A 13595-nucleotide genomic window follows, 5' to 3' on the forward strand; every position below is an offset into this window, starting at 1 on the left:
CTATATTTCAGGGTAGAAAACCTTTCCCTTTCATACGGTGCTAGTCCTGGCACATTGTTTAAGACTAGGACATATGGTGAGCATACTGAAGGGAGTTGGGGGTGGGGGAAGGGAAAGGTGGACCATGCCTTAGGGACTCCATGTTGCCTTTGATGGGTTCTTTCACCCATTTCCACCCCTAAAAAGCAAACGTGCTCCCCAACCTCACGACCCACCGACTTGTTTTTATTCTTAGCTCCCACTACCACTCTTTGCTCACACTGCTATTTGCCAGGCAGGGAGGCAGCACCTGAGTCTTGTGTGCTAATTGCTAAGGTGGTAGGCTGCAAATGATGTCTCGGTGGGTGGTTAGAGTCGGGTGCTGCCTTCTCGGACTGATTCCTTTCTAAGGTACAGTTCAGTTTTGTTAGTGTAGTGAGTTCTTCCTGAATACGCACATACATTGTTAAGTTAGCATAACCACGTTAGATGTTAGAATGCCATCTTTCTGTTTATGCACACGACACTGCGTTTACATGTTATTTCTTAAATAAACTGCTGACTCGAGACTTGCCTCACACGAGAGCAATCTGTTGTTACCATCCCAAGCTCTGCGCAGCGACCTTGGTCTGTACATGGTGTGACAAACAGTCTGGAATATTACACAATGCATGTTTTTCACTCTAGGTTGATCGACCCACTATTTAGCCATAACACACGCGCAGCTGCACATACCTGAAAGTTGGTGCTTTTAATATCACAGACATCATGTTTATTATTCAGACCGAAGACGAGCCTTCCTGCGAGAAGTCTCCTGATGCTCCTGTGATGTGATTTCACTAAGCTGATCTTTGAGGTATGGGGTCCCCTATTCAAGCCTAAGAGACCTTCTATTAGCATAATAATAATATTAGCTTCTTAGTCAAGGGAAGGTGGTAGTATCCACTGTCATTATAATATGATCACCCCTTTTATATTCTATGGTATTGTAACTATGTTGCTGGTTTTGATATTAATCATTTGTCTGCTTGTATTAGCCAAAGTACTGCATCTTAGGACACGTGGTCTATAAAAATAAACCCCTTTTATTTACAAACGTGTCTCTGTTGATTATTGTTGTGGACTGATGTGAGAATAATATACGAACAGGTATTTCCGATTCCCACCATTCCTGAGAGTACCCTGAGTCGCTTGTTCTGGGTTGTCTATTCATTGGGATCTCTGAGCTAAATCTTGGATAACGAATGGGACACTTATGCTAGCCGGATACTGGGTTCTGGGTTCTGAGGTGAGTTTCTGGTACACCACAATTCACTGAGGTCCTGGGGTTCTAAGCATAGTTCTGTGTATAAGCAGAATCCCTGCAACATGGCGCACCTAACGTTTGGTCTATGAGTTGAAACGCCTTAGTAGTGCTTACATTTAGTCCACAGCACCCTCATTCTTGTTTCCGGATAACAAGTCTGACGGATTTTAAACCTACCTAGTTCTATTGATATAGGTTCCTTCAAGCTTGATTATTAAAAAGGTTATTGAACCCTTGTGCTACTGAATATTTGAAGTGTAGCTTGTCCTAATGGCGATAAATATTGCGGCGCATAGTCGTGCGGCACTGAAACGTCATTTGACGCAGTATGGAGTGCCGGACGCGGGCATGGACGTCATCTTTGTGGTGGGAGCCGATGCGGCTCATCCCTTTGAGTTATTCTACTCTTGGGTGACGATTCCGGCAGTCAGTGGAAATGATAATACATTTCATTCATACACTGCCTCTGCAGTGCCTGCTGCCTATGCACCGTATAGGACACAGGAGATACCAATATCTGCTTGGCAACATCAGATTTGGTTTAATGGCGCCCTCCCCCATGTGGTTATACCGCCGAGAATGGGCCCTTTATCAATTGCGGGGGCCACTTGGCCGGTACTAGCCGGATTTACGCCTCATCCCCGTTACCTCACGGTGACGGTGGATGAATTGCATGTACTACACACTGCCCTTATAACAGTATATAGGGCGTTAGTGCAGTATGTGTCGCGCACTGTACAGGCGGGGGCGCCTGTTGGTGCGGGACAACCTGGTGATCGTCACGCGGTGGTCATTAGTCCTGTTATGGTTAATTCTGTTGTAGGCAAGCGCCCCCTCACGAGGGATGATTATCCCTTTTGGCTTGCTGAAAAATTTGACCAAATAGAAGCGGTTTATCCGCATACAACTCCTGTGGAGAAACACAGGATCCTCACCATTAGTTTGCCTAAAGACTTAGTTCCCCACATGGATGATTGTGTTTCTTGGGGTAAGGTTTTTGCTGCAACGTACGCGCAGTGCTTTGGCACTCCGTCTATGTTGCAGCTGCCCTCCGTTATCAAACGTGTTCAAGAGGACCATGGAGCGGAGTCTGCGATAGAATTAGGGATGCGGCTCCTCGGAGATTTTGGCCTGGTGGCTACCATGATAATGGGAAACCTTAAGGGTGATGCGTTGCACTTTCAGGTTCGTAATGAACTAAAGAAAGTTGCTGAAGAGGACAAACCGCAGGAATTTGCAAAAATAATTTCAGAAGCATATCGTGATTTGGGTCGTAGCTCTTTAGGAGTTAAGCCTGTGATCAAAAATCCCGATTCTAAGCAGCAGGGTAAGGCAGGAACTTCTGGTAAGGATGAACGACCCATTTTTCCAAAACAAAAGTGGCAGTTTAAACAACAGGGCAAGCAGCAGCAGAAACCGGGCTCTCGGCCTGCCTCTCCCGTACAGTCAAGTAGTGAACGCACTTATGATCTGCGAGATCGTGCTACTATTAAGTCTCCTGATAGATTTCAGGTTTCTGAACCGCGTTCTCCTCGTTCTTCACAGGAAACATCGGCTACACAGTCTGGTGGCGGAGGCGGTGGCAAAGGTCGGGGTGCTCCACAACAGCGTGACCAACCCCGACAGACTGAGGGTAAAGGCAAGCAGGACGAGTTTGCTCGACAAAGACCCCCGTTTCAGAAGAAGAAAGTGGCGGCTCTGACGGCAAAATATGCCTCAGATAGTGCGGACACAGCTTCAGAACCGGACATGGGCGCTGACGCTACTAGACAGCGCGGCGGAAATTACCATAGTCCGTCAAGCTCTGCGTCCATTTCTGGCGGCGACAGCAACTGATGTTTTGGTTACTGTTGAAACAGCTGACACCAGAGTGGCTCCCCCTGATAGACTTTATGAAATAGTCTTATTAATTGAGGGTGACATACAACGTACCATAAAAGGGATTTTTTGGGATAATCTGACCACCACCTATGATATCCTCCTAGCGGAGGCAGATTGGCCCCCAGCCTTCATTTTGGAAGCTCCTAGAGGGGAGGAGAAAATCCTCCCGTCCTTTGCGCACACGGTGCCTAAGGAACAAGCTGAAATGTACGCTGGTGAGTGGGCGCTGGCGCTTGCGCCAGCGGTATATCGTACTCAAGTGGGTTGGGACCGGTTGTCCCCCTGCCATGAGATTCCATTACGGTCTATGCCCCAGCCTCAGCCCCAATATCCCATGCGTCGTGAAGCTAGACCCCACGTCGCGGCGATCCTTGAACAATTGGAATATCAGGGTGTTATTGAAACTTGTGTGTCCCCTATGAATAACCCTTTATTCACTGTAACGAAGCCTGACGGCTCGTACCGTTTAGTTTTGGATTACCGGCACCTAAACTCCCATTGCCGGACCTGCGCGGTACAAAATACACATAGCTCGGCTTTAGTCGACAGTCTCGTGCGTAAGAGGTTTAAAACGACACTTGACATTTCCAATGGCTTCTTTAGCCATAACCTGTCCACACTGAGTAGCCAGTGGACAGCGTTTACTTCGGGCGGAAAACAAAAACAGTTTACGAGATTAGCCATGGGCTACAAAAATAGCCCTGGCGTCTTTTCCGCTCGCGTGGTTTCTCTCTTAGAAAGAATAGACCCCGAAGCATACTCCTATGTTGACGATATCTACCTCACGGATGATGAGCTGTTGCCGCATCTGTCTCGAGTCGACAATATTGTAGTGAGTTTTGCTGACTATGGCTACAAATTCAATTTTGCGAAGTCACACATCGCGGAATATACAGTGTTGTTTTTGGGCTACGAGCTCAATAATGAAGGAAAGGGGTTAGCTCCCCACTTTCTGGAAAAGTGCGCATGCTTGAGTGCGCCAACGACGCTAAAGAAATTACAATCTCTGCTGGGCTTTCTGAATTTCGGCCGTACGTACATTCCTGATTATGCCCAGCGTATCAAGCCGCTTTACGCCTTGGTACAACCCACATTTTCGAAGTCTAGTTGGCAGCTGGAACATTCTAAAATTTTACAGTCTTTACAGGCTGATCTTCTTGCTTCACAATATTTGCTGACACGTGATAACCGCACTAACCTGGTGATAAGAATAGTGCCAGGCGCCGTGGGTTTCACGTATTTGACGTTTAATGAGGGCGATACAGTCCCCATTGCGTACAAATCCCACTTGTACACCTCTGCTGAATTACGTTTTTCTGCGGTCGAAAAAGTTCTGACTGCTGTACAGATGGCGATCCTTAAGGAACGCGCACTGTCGCATGGGAAACAGATTCTGGTTGTAACACCCTATCCTGCCTTAGAGGCAGTGACAAAGGCAAGTGTACCAAATTCTAAAGCTTTGCATCCTCGGTGGATACAATGGGCCACAACACTGACGTCGCCAGACGTCACTTACATCTTTGATGCCTCATTACAGACTCAAGAGTTCTTGCAGTATGAATTCGTTCATCCGGCACCTCTGTCTTTGCGCCCGCTCGAAGAATACCATTGTGTCATATACACTGACGGGTCTGCGCAGCCCGCGATTGGATCGAAGCACGCTTATTCAGCGGCTTGCGCAATTGTCGTAGGTACATTCGTAAATGGTGAATTCCAATCTGATGCAGTGCATACGCAGTCATTGGGTGATTGTACCGCGCAATTGGCGGAGCTTCGGGCTCTGGTGCTTGCACTGGAGTTTGCTGATCCCCGGGTCACTACTCTTATAGTGAGTGATTCCTTCTACTGTGTCCAGTCCTACAATGACAATTTACACTTCTGGTCTCAGAATGACTATCGAGACACAAAAGGTGGCACAATTAAGCATAAAACGCTTTGGGTTCGAGTGGCAGACTTTAAAGACCGTCTCCCTCTCGTGAATGTTATTCACACTCTTGGTCACCAGCGACTTGGTGTCCATGCTGTCGGCAACAGCTTGGCTGACGAGGCAGCAAAAACAGCAGTGGCTACATACTTAGTGGCAGCAGTTACCAGATCAAAAAGTAAGATTGATGATGACATCTTGGCAGCTATTGCTGCTACAGAAAAGGGAGGCGATTACCCGAAGGGTTTTCCTTCTCGTTACATTTACCATTTAAGTCCTGATAATGTCCCATTAGTGAGGATTAACGACGTTGGTGACAGAATTATTCCCAACGCGGACTGCAGGCCAGCACTGATCTTGGCTGCACATGAGGGGTTGGCGTCTGCCCACGCCGGTGTGTCAGCTACAATATCTCTGCTACAACAACGTTACTGGTGGTTTGGTTTATATAAACAAGCGCGTGCTTATGTTCTTGATTGTGACATTTGCCAACAGATTAAACCTTCTACTGTTGCGCGGCCACCACAGACACAGCTGTACATCTCTAATAAGCCATTTGGTTGTGTTTATTTAGATCACTGCGGTCCTTTTTCCTCTGATACTGCGTACAAGTACATCTTGGTTGCAGTGGATTCGTGCACACGTTTTCTATGGGTATGGCCACAAAGGAGTGCTGACTCGCGGACTGTCATCAGGGATTTGCGTGTCTTTGTTGGAACTTTTGCGTGTGGTATCTTCCATTCTGATAGGGCCCTGCGTTCGCCTCTAAGGCTTACAAGGAGGCTATGAGAAATTTGGGGGTCCTAGTCAAATTTTCGTCCCCCTACCGACCTGAGGGTAATAGTGTGGTGGAGCGAATGAACCGTGACTTAAAGCAATCATTGACAGCACGTGTTTTAGGCACAGGCCGGAACTGGCTAGCCCATTTGTATAACGTCCAACGTGCACTTAATAATCTCCCTAGAAGGTCTCTGGGTGGGCGGACCCCGTACATGATGCTCTTCGGAATCAGAATGTTTGTCCCAGACCTTGATGGTCTAGACATGGCGGCGTCGACCGCACCCTTTGACGTAGATGATCACTGTGCTGTTTTACAGACTCTACAAGAAGCCAGAGACACTCTTTCGAAGGAACATTTGCCCTCCACATCTGAAGCTGAAGTTCAGATTCCGGTAGTCGGCTGGCTACCCCGAGTTGGTGATCTGGTCCGTGAGAAGGTGGAGAACAAGAAGGAGTTCGGCCCCTCTTATCGTGCACCAGTTCCAGTGCTTGGAGTGCAGGGTACAAGAACAGTCATTTTACCTCCACTTCCTGGTCGCAAAGAAAACAGGTACATCTCTATTGACAATGTCAAACTTCAGCGAGTGGCCGATACTTCTTAGTGTGACTCCAGCAGTTTCATGCCAGACGATGCAAAGAAATTCAATGTTAACTCTTGCTTCTAACACCTTGCCTGAGGTTGCCATCGAGATGCAATCTGTTACTGATCCCTTGTTAATACCATCGGCTGGTGGTTTGCCCGAAGAGACTGAGTACGCTTATCCTACACGTGGTCCCTCACCTGTTTTACAATCTACAGCACTTGGCCAGTCCCGTTTCTCCTTTGACACTAACTCATTACCCTCAAGCCCCCCATCAAACATTGCTGTTTTTTTCAGCTGGTTTAAGAGACATTTTTTGATTGCCCCTTGGACATACCTCTGGTTGATACTTTTCACTATTTTTTTGTTTATGTCAATTGGATTTATAATAGTTTTTTTCCGTCTTGTGGATGGCCACTATCTGAGTGAGAGATCGACAATTAGACTTATCAATGGAACTTTGGCCCCCCACTCCTCGTCCCACATCATGAAGAGGGACCAGACTTCTGTGAATATTACTGCCTGGCCCGTCTTGGATGGAATCGCATGGGATGCTGTTAAATTCCAAATTCATGGGCCTACAGAGGTCATTAATGTACCTAATGTATTTCGAGTTTCTATGGGTGATGTGGTTAGGCAGAACATACGTTCTGATGATTGGGATGTACACACCATTGAATCACTGTTTTCTGATTTGAAATATTATGCCGCTTTTGATGCTGAAGATTTATATGAAAATGCGGCTAATTATGCGGAACAGTATTGTTTTCAACATTATGGCAATCATTTCCTGCATAAAGCAAATACATTTAGAAATTTTGTAAATTTTACCCAATGGGAGCACTGTCCTACTCCCGAGTTCGGAAGTTCACAAACACTAGTTAACAAGTATTCTTATTTTACTGATTTCAGTGTTTCCGACCCGGCAGCGTTTTATTTTAAGGTGCTGCCTGAGTCTGCCGCAAAGGTTAGACTGACACACACAAAGCTACTTTATTCTAAGTCCTTTATGGACGAGTTGTCAATCAAAGGTTATGATGTATGGAAGGCTACTATTGATCTAAAGTCGGTTTGGGGTTCCAAGCCGTGGCAGGTACAGGGTACAGAGGCTTTGCATCGTGCTTGTCTTATACCAAATCATATTTTATTTTTAAATTCATCCATCTTCCAAACCACCTGTTTTGGATTGGCTACTTCTAAACAATTAAAGACACCTTCTGTGCCGGATTTGGGCGCTTATCCCAATTGGGATAACCACACAGATCTATCCCTTACTGCTTTGCAATCCTTAGTTTCAAATACATCTTTCAACATTTCGAAATTTCATAGTGAGGGTTGGTTAGTTTGGCAAAGCAGTTCAGACGCCTGTCAACGTCGCTTTTTGGGACTGAAACCGGGGTATACTCAGGAACGCGTAGATCCTCGGTTTGAGTCGTCTCATACTGTAACTACATACTCTGTGGGCAAGTTATGCCAATCTTGGCTGCGACATTCCACCTTGGCGTCTGTCAAAGTTCGTTTATCACAATTACATGACAAAATAGATTTGAATGATTTTGTTAAGGGTCCTGTGGGTAGCAGAACAAAAAGGTGGGCGTATGCTATTTACAACGAAGTCTGGAAGTTGTCGCAGATTGAGGCAGCTTCCAGGTTGAGAGCTATTGACCAAGCAAACATGGAGAAGGTTTTAGCTGTTATCGATAATAGCATTAGCACTCTCTCTTCTAGGATTTATACATTAGATAATATTGTTTCTTCTGTGGTTGATATTGTGCATGATGATATGTCTGTGTTATATCATGGTCAAAACCAGTTGCGTTCTGTTATGCAGTTTGCATGGACATTGCAGACGTTAAAGGCGGGGAGGGTCCCTTGGGACTATCTTAACACTACATCGTTATTTCTTCCCTTTAACCTTACTGACAAGCAGCGATTTATGTCCATGAAGGATGCTACATATTCATTGTTACATATTGAAAAATTAGAACCATTGCCTTTTTCTGTAGCGGAGATCAATTCAGCTACGTGGTTAGTCCACGGATTGATAACTCTCCCTTTCGCGCTTTTTAAGTTCACTTCTTGTATGAAACATTATGCTTTGGGTAGATATGAACCGCTGGGCACCGCTTTCATACATGAGGTTTGGTCCCTCCCCTTTACGTATAGATGTACTAGGGACGGAACTGAGGTTTATTTGAAAGGCGAGGAATGTACCACGACACCAGACCATTCCTTGGTATGTAGGCACATTCAATTACACGGCGCATGCAATGTACAAGCCCCGAACTTAGCCTGCGTCCTACGAGGTATCCCAGTGCCTGTGATTACGCCTTCTTTCACGTTGCTTGCAAATGGTAGTTATTTAATTTTGAATAATGAAGCTTGCTGCGGGATGTTAGTGGGAATCCCGTACATAGTAACTGTCTCGCAGAAAGTTGTCTGCTGCAATAATGTTCTCTTTCCACCCCCGCATGGGCAGCTGGATGTTTCAATCTGGCCTTCGATTCCAACCTTGAAAGCGGAGTTCAACAAGTTGAGCAGAATAAGAGCTTTATTGTCCCAAAAAGAGGTGCCATTGACTTCCTCTCGTGAAACATTTGTCCTTCACGTTGCTAATACGCGCACTGAGGTACAGGCGCTTCTGAATACTGACCTCCCCCTACATTTCGGCACTTTGATCCAAACTATTTTTAATGCCTCGTCCACGACCGGCCTGGCTCATTTTTTTAAACTTGTGGGCTCGGGTCTCATGACCTCTTTCAAAACTATTTTTGGTGTGATTCCGGCATTTTTTCATTCACTTTTCTCAAGCATCTTTGGAGGTGTTCCGCTGCTTCTAGCGCTGGTGGCAGGTGTGCTGCTTTTACTTTTCATACTACGGAATGGATGCTCCTTCTGTGCCACACGAGCGCCTGTCCCGCCTGCATCTTCTTCGTGATAGGATGCTTGACTTTTATGGAACTCTGCCGTTGGCGACCTTAAGCCTGGCATATGGATTATCCTTCAGGTATTCCTACTTCACCTGCGTGCAGCCTGTATTTCACTGCCTGGATTGTCCCTTTGAATGGCCTTTGGATTTGTGCTTGACCAACCTGGTGTCTCCGGTGCCGGATTTCGATCGACTGATGAGGCCCTTAGTGTCTCACGAGTTGGCCTGTTCTGGTGTCCGGATTATGGCCTGTGGTGCGGCGCATGGTATCCTGGGTAATTGGGACATCTCAACAGCTGCCTACAACTTCTTGGCTATGAGCTATTTGGAGGAACATTCCGGGTGCCCTCTGATCGTGCTAGAGGCTCCGATGGTTGAAGAACACGTATGTTCCTTTTCGTTGATGGATTGGATGGCTGAGACTTTCAGTGGACCTGCAAACGATTTTTTGTTGGAAGCAGTGGCCACATATGCTGCCTATACATTCATGGATTAACTGGACAGTTGTCCTTTGCGCCTGTGCTACTGGACAGCACTCTAGCGCAACATTTCTTCTTTTCTTTCTCTTTTTTTTCCCGATGGTCGTTTTGAGTTTTTTTTTTCCACTTCCTTATTTTTTTCTTTCAAAAAAACCCTGGTTTATATTTTTTGTAGTTTCGGACTTTGGCGCATTCTGAAACTCTGCATTGGTTACGCCTTGTTCTGCTCTGACGAAACTGAACTCTGCGTTCTCTCTTTTCTTGCCTATTCAATAGTGCTTCGATCAAGGGGGCGTGTAGTGAGTTCTTCCTGAATACGCACATACATTGTTAAGTTAGCATAACCACGTTAGATGTTAGAATGCCATCTTTCTGCTTTTGCACACGACACTGCGTTTACATGTTATTTCTTAAATAAACTGCTGACTCGAGACTTGCCTCACACGAGAGCAATCTGTTGTTACCATCCCAAGCTCTGCGCAGCGACCTTGGTCTGTACATGGTGTGACAAACAGTCTGGAATATTACACAATGCATGTTTTTCACTCTAGGTTGATCGACCCACTATTTAGCCATAACACACGCGCAGCTGCACATACCTGAAAGTTGGTGCTTTTAATATCACAGACATCATGTTTATTATTCAGACCGAAGACGAGCCTTCCTGCGAGAAGTCTCCTGATGCTCCTGTGATGTGATTTCACTAAGCTGATCTTTAAGGTATGGGGTCCCCTATTCAAGCCTAAGAGACCTTCTATTAGCATAATAATAATATTAGCTTCTTAGTCAAGGGAAGGTGGTAGTATCCACTGTCATTATAATATGATCACCCCTTTTATATTCTATGGTATTGTAACTATGTTGCTGGTTTTGATATTAATCATTTGTCTGCTTGTATTAGCCAAAGTACTGCATCTTAGGACACGTGGTCTATAAAAATAAACCCCTTTTATTTACAAACGTGTCTCTGTTGATTATTGTTGTGGACTGATGTGAGAATAATATACGAACAGGTATTTCCGATTCCCACCATTCCTGAGAGTACCCTGAGTCGCTTGTTCTGGGTTGTCTATTCATTGGGATCTCTGAGCTAAATCTTGGATAACGAATGGGACACTTATGCTAGCCGGATACTGGGTTCTGGGTTCTGAGGTGAGTTTCTGGTACACCACAATTCACTGAGGTCCTGGGGTTCTAAGCATAGTTCTGTGTATAAGCAGAATCCCTGCAACATTAGCTTCCTCACAACGATTTCTAGCAAGCCATAAAACGGGTTAAGCAAGCCTGTTATGGCAAATACAACACTGGAACCTGCATCTTCCACTAAGCCCTGTGAAACGAGGCCCCCAGCTCTACCTTCCCTCAAGGCCTGACACATTCATTTGGGGGTAATGAGGTGGTCAGTGGGCCAGGGCACAGTCTTTTGGGTTTGGAACCACCTACAGTCCTCTTCCCCACCTGCCTTCTTGTCTGAACTGCATTAGTCATATCATTTTTGTAATTTTCTCTGCCTTCCGAAGCCCCTTTGATGGGATCTCCAGGGCCACTGGCAGTATTGATTTCTCCTAAAGAAACATCTTCAGAGTCCAGAGTAATAGGATTTGCGCCCACTTCTCAGTCCCCTCTGACGGGCAAATAATCAGATCTGCAGTCAATTGAGGGGGCTCCATCATGAGCTGCACCCCAGTGGATGATGAGAGAGAGAGAGACGTCTTTCAGTCAGGTCTATCTCCCTGGTAATCACCCCCACTGTCTGCTGTAGGAAGCCATCCAGTGTTGTTCCCTGTGCAGGTAAACGGGCATTAGCATTTGTTCGCCATTTCCCTATTGTAACTCTGTTAAAGAGTCGGCGCCTTCCCCACTGCAAGACCTACAATGATAAATGTTGTAAATGTCAAAAAGAGGACCTTGGTGATGTTAGAGGGATGGATTCTTCTAAGAAGGGGACAGGGCCTTGAAAATCTAGGACTTGGAAGTGCTGTAAACCCCACAGATGCAGCTTGTAGCAGGGCTCCTCCGCCTTCTCCTCCCCTGCCCTGATGACATCTGGGATAATTAATCAAAGTCTGTCAGCCATTTACCCCCTCCCTTGGTTGTTGCTGACAGCCGCTGCGTCAACCCTCAAGCTAAAGCCCATAGAACAGGAGTGCACACAAGGCACTCTTTTAGCTGCCACTCCTTACAGGGCCTGATAATCCTGATGGGCATTATAATCCTCTACCAACTTTACAATCTCCACAGCACAAGAAATAAGGGTGAAAAGCGGTCACACATTAGTCCTAAAGGCAGCTCCTGCTGCTACTCCTTCTCCTTTTCTATCTGACTCTGCTGAAAGGCCCTAGAGGCATGGGCCCTAGGGGGCCAATACCTTGCTCCAGCACTCTGGCACACCAAGTCTACACAACCTGACCCGCCAACATCCGCACTGGTTCCCACCAACACCATCCCCCGACAGCCTTGCCACATGCCCGAAACTCACTCCGCTTCCCAGGAGAGAGGAGCGCAGTGACTGTGGCTACAGCGCGGTAACAGTTCTCGGGGCTTTGGTAGAGCCTGATATCAAGTCAAAGACCAAGGGGTCTAAGAGGTCTGACATTCTCCAGAAGGACCATATCCAATGCCCAAATGGAGCAGCCCCCTAGCACCACAACACCTCCTGCGTGATTCCGGCCATGTCCTCAGCGTGGCGATCAGGGGGGGGGGGCACAAGCATGACAACCAAAGGGAGGAGTGGCTCACAAGCATAACTCATTCTAACACCATCCCAAAGTCCTTTAACTCAAATGTGTGTAAATAGAAATCCGCCCTCTATGCAGACTTTCCCACTAGATTGACAAAAAGTTTGTTGAATGTTACCATCTGTCACAGTCATTCTTCTGGATCCACACCAGCTACCAGTGAATTTGTGTTCTACTTCAGTATTAGCTGCCTAGGAGGCAGCACATGTTTTGTCATCCATTCTTAGCACCAGTCTACCTTCAGGCTCTTCAAGAATTCTTTGTGGTGACTAGACCACTTGAGCAAAGAATTTCCAGACTGCAGGGGTCTTTGCATATTTGGTGATGTTTTGAGCTATAAACTGGAGACTCATAAAGGCGTAGTTATTACAACTGTTCTGCCTTTTTAAAGTCTGGGAATTCGGTGCAATTTATGTTGAATGACCAGTGCATATGGTTTTGCATGGCAGTGGGAGCGCCGAGTATGTCACAATGGCGTTACTTTGTTAAATATGACAGTGCTGTCTGCTGTCAATGGCCACTAAGCATTGGAGTTATGCTATTTTAAATGTACATATCGGCCTCCTCAACGTTTTCAATCTGTGGTTTTAGTCCAAGTCTGTGAAAAAAAATCGGGTGATTTGGTTTGAATAGCAGTTGAAAGGAGAGGCAGATTGGAACATAGTTGCAGGTGTGCAAAGTTGACTTGATTTCCTCTTGTGAACTTCTCATAATTCTTGAAAATACTGTGATCACTACACCTTGTCGGGTTTTCACATTAATATCGGGACTTTTGAGTCCCTTTTAGATTGGTTTGAGGTAATAAAAAAAAACAAAGTTCACCAATATCGAGCCAGTCATGTGCAAAACTTTTTTAAAGCTCACATGAGAAAATGGCCCATCCATTTTTAATGACAACTTGTACTTGCAAGAATATATTGTCAGTTTGCAAGGAAAAAACTATGTAAGGGCATAGCGGTAGGAAAAGCAAGAAACTCTGCAAAACTGTGTATTGGCCA

The 13595-nt window shown here is 45.9% G+C and overlaps 1 protein-coding gene across 2 annotated transcripts in view; it reads left to right on the forward strand.

The window, feature by feature from the left end:
• ARFGEF2 (ARF guanine nucleotide exchange factor 2) overlaps window positions 1-13595 on the forward strand; it is a 629301-nt gene that overhangs the window by 410106 nt on the left and 205600 nt on the right. The gene's annotated exons all lie outside the window — the stretch shown is intronic.

This window comes from Triturus cristatus, chromosome 7 (genome assembly GCF_964204655.1).
Source record: "Triturus cristatus chromosome 7, aTriCri1.1, whole genome shotgun sequence".
NCBI classification, from domain to species: Eukaryota; Metazoa; Chordata; class Amphibia; order Caudata; family Salamandridae; genus Triturus; species Triturus cristatus.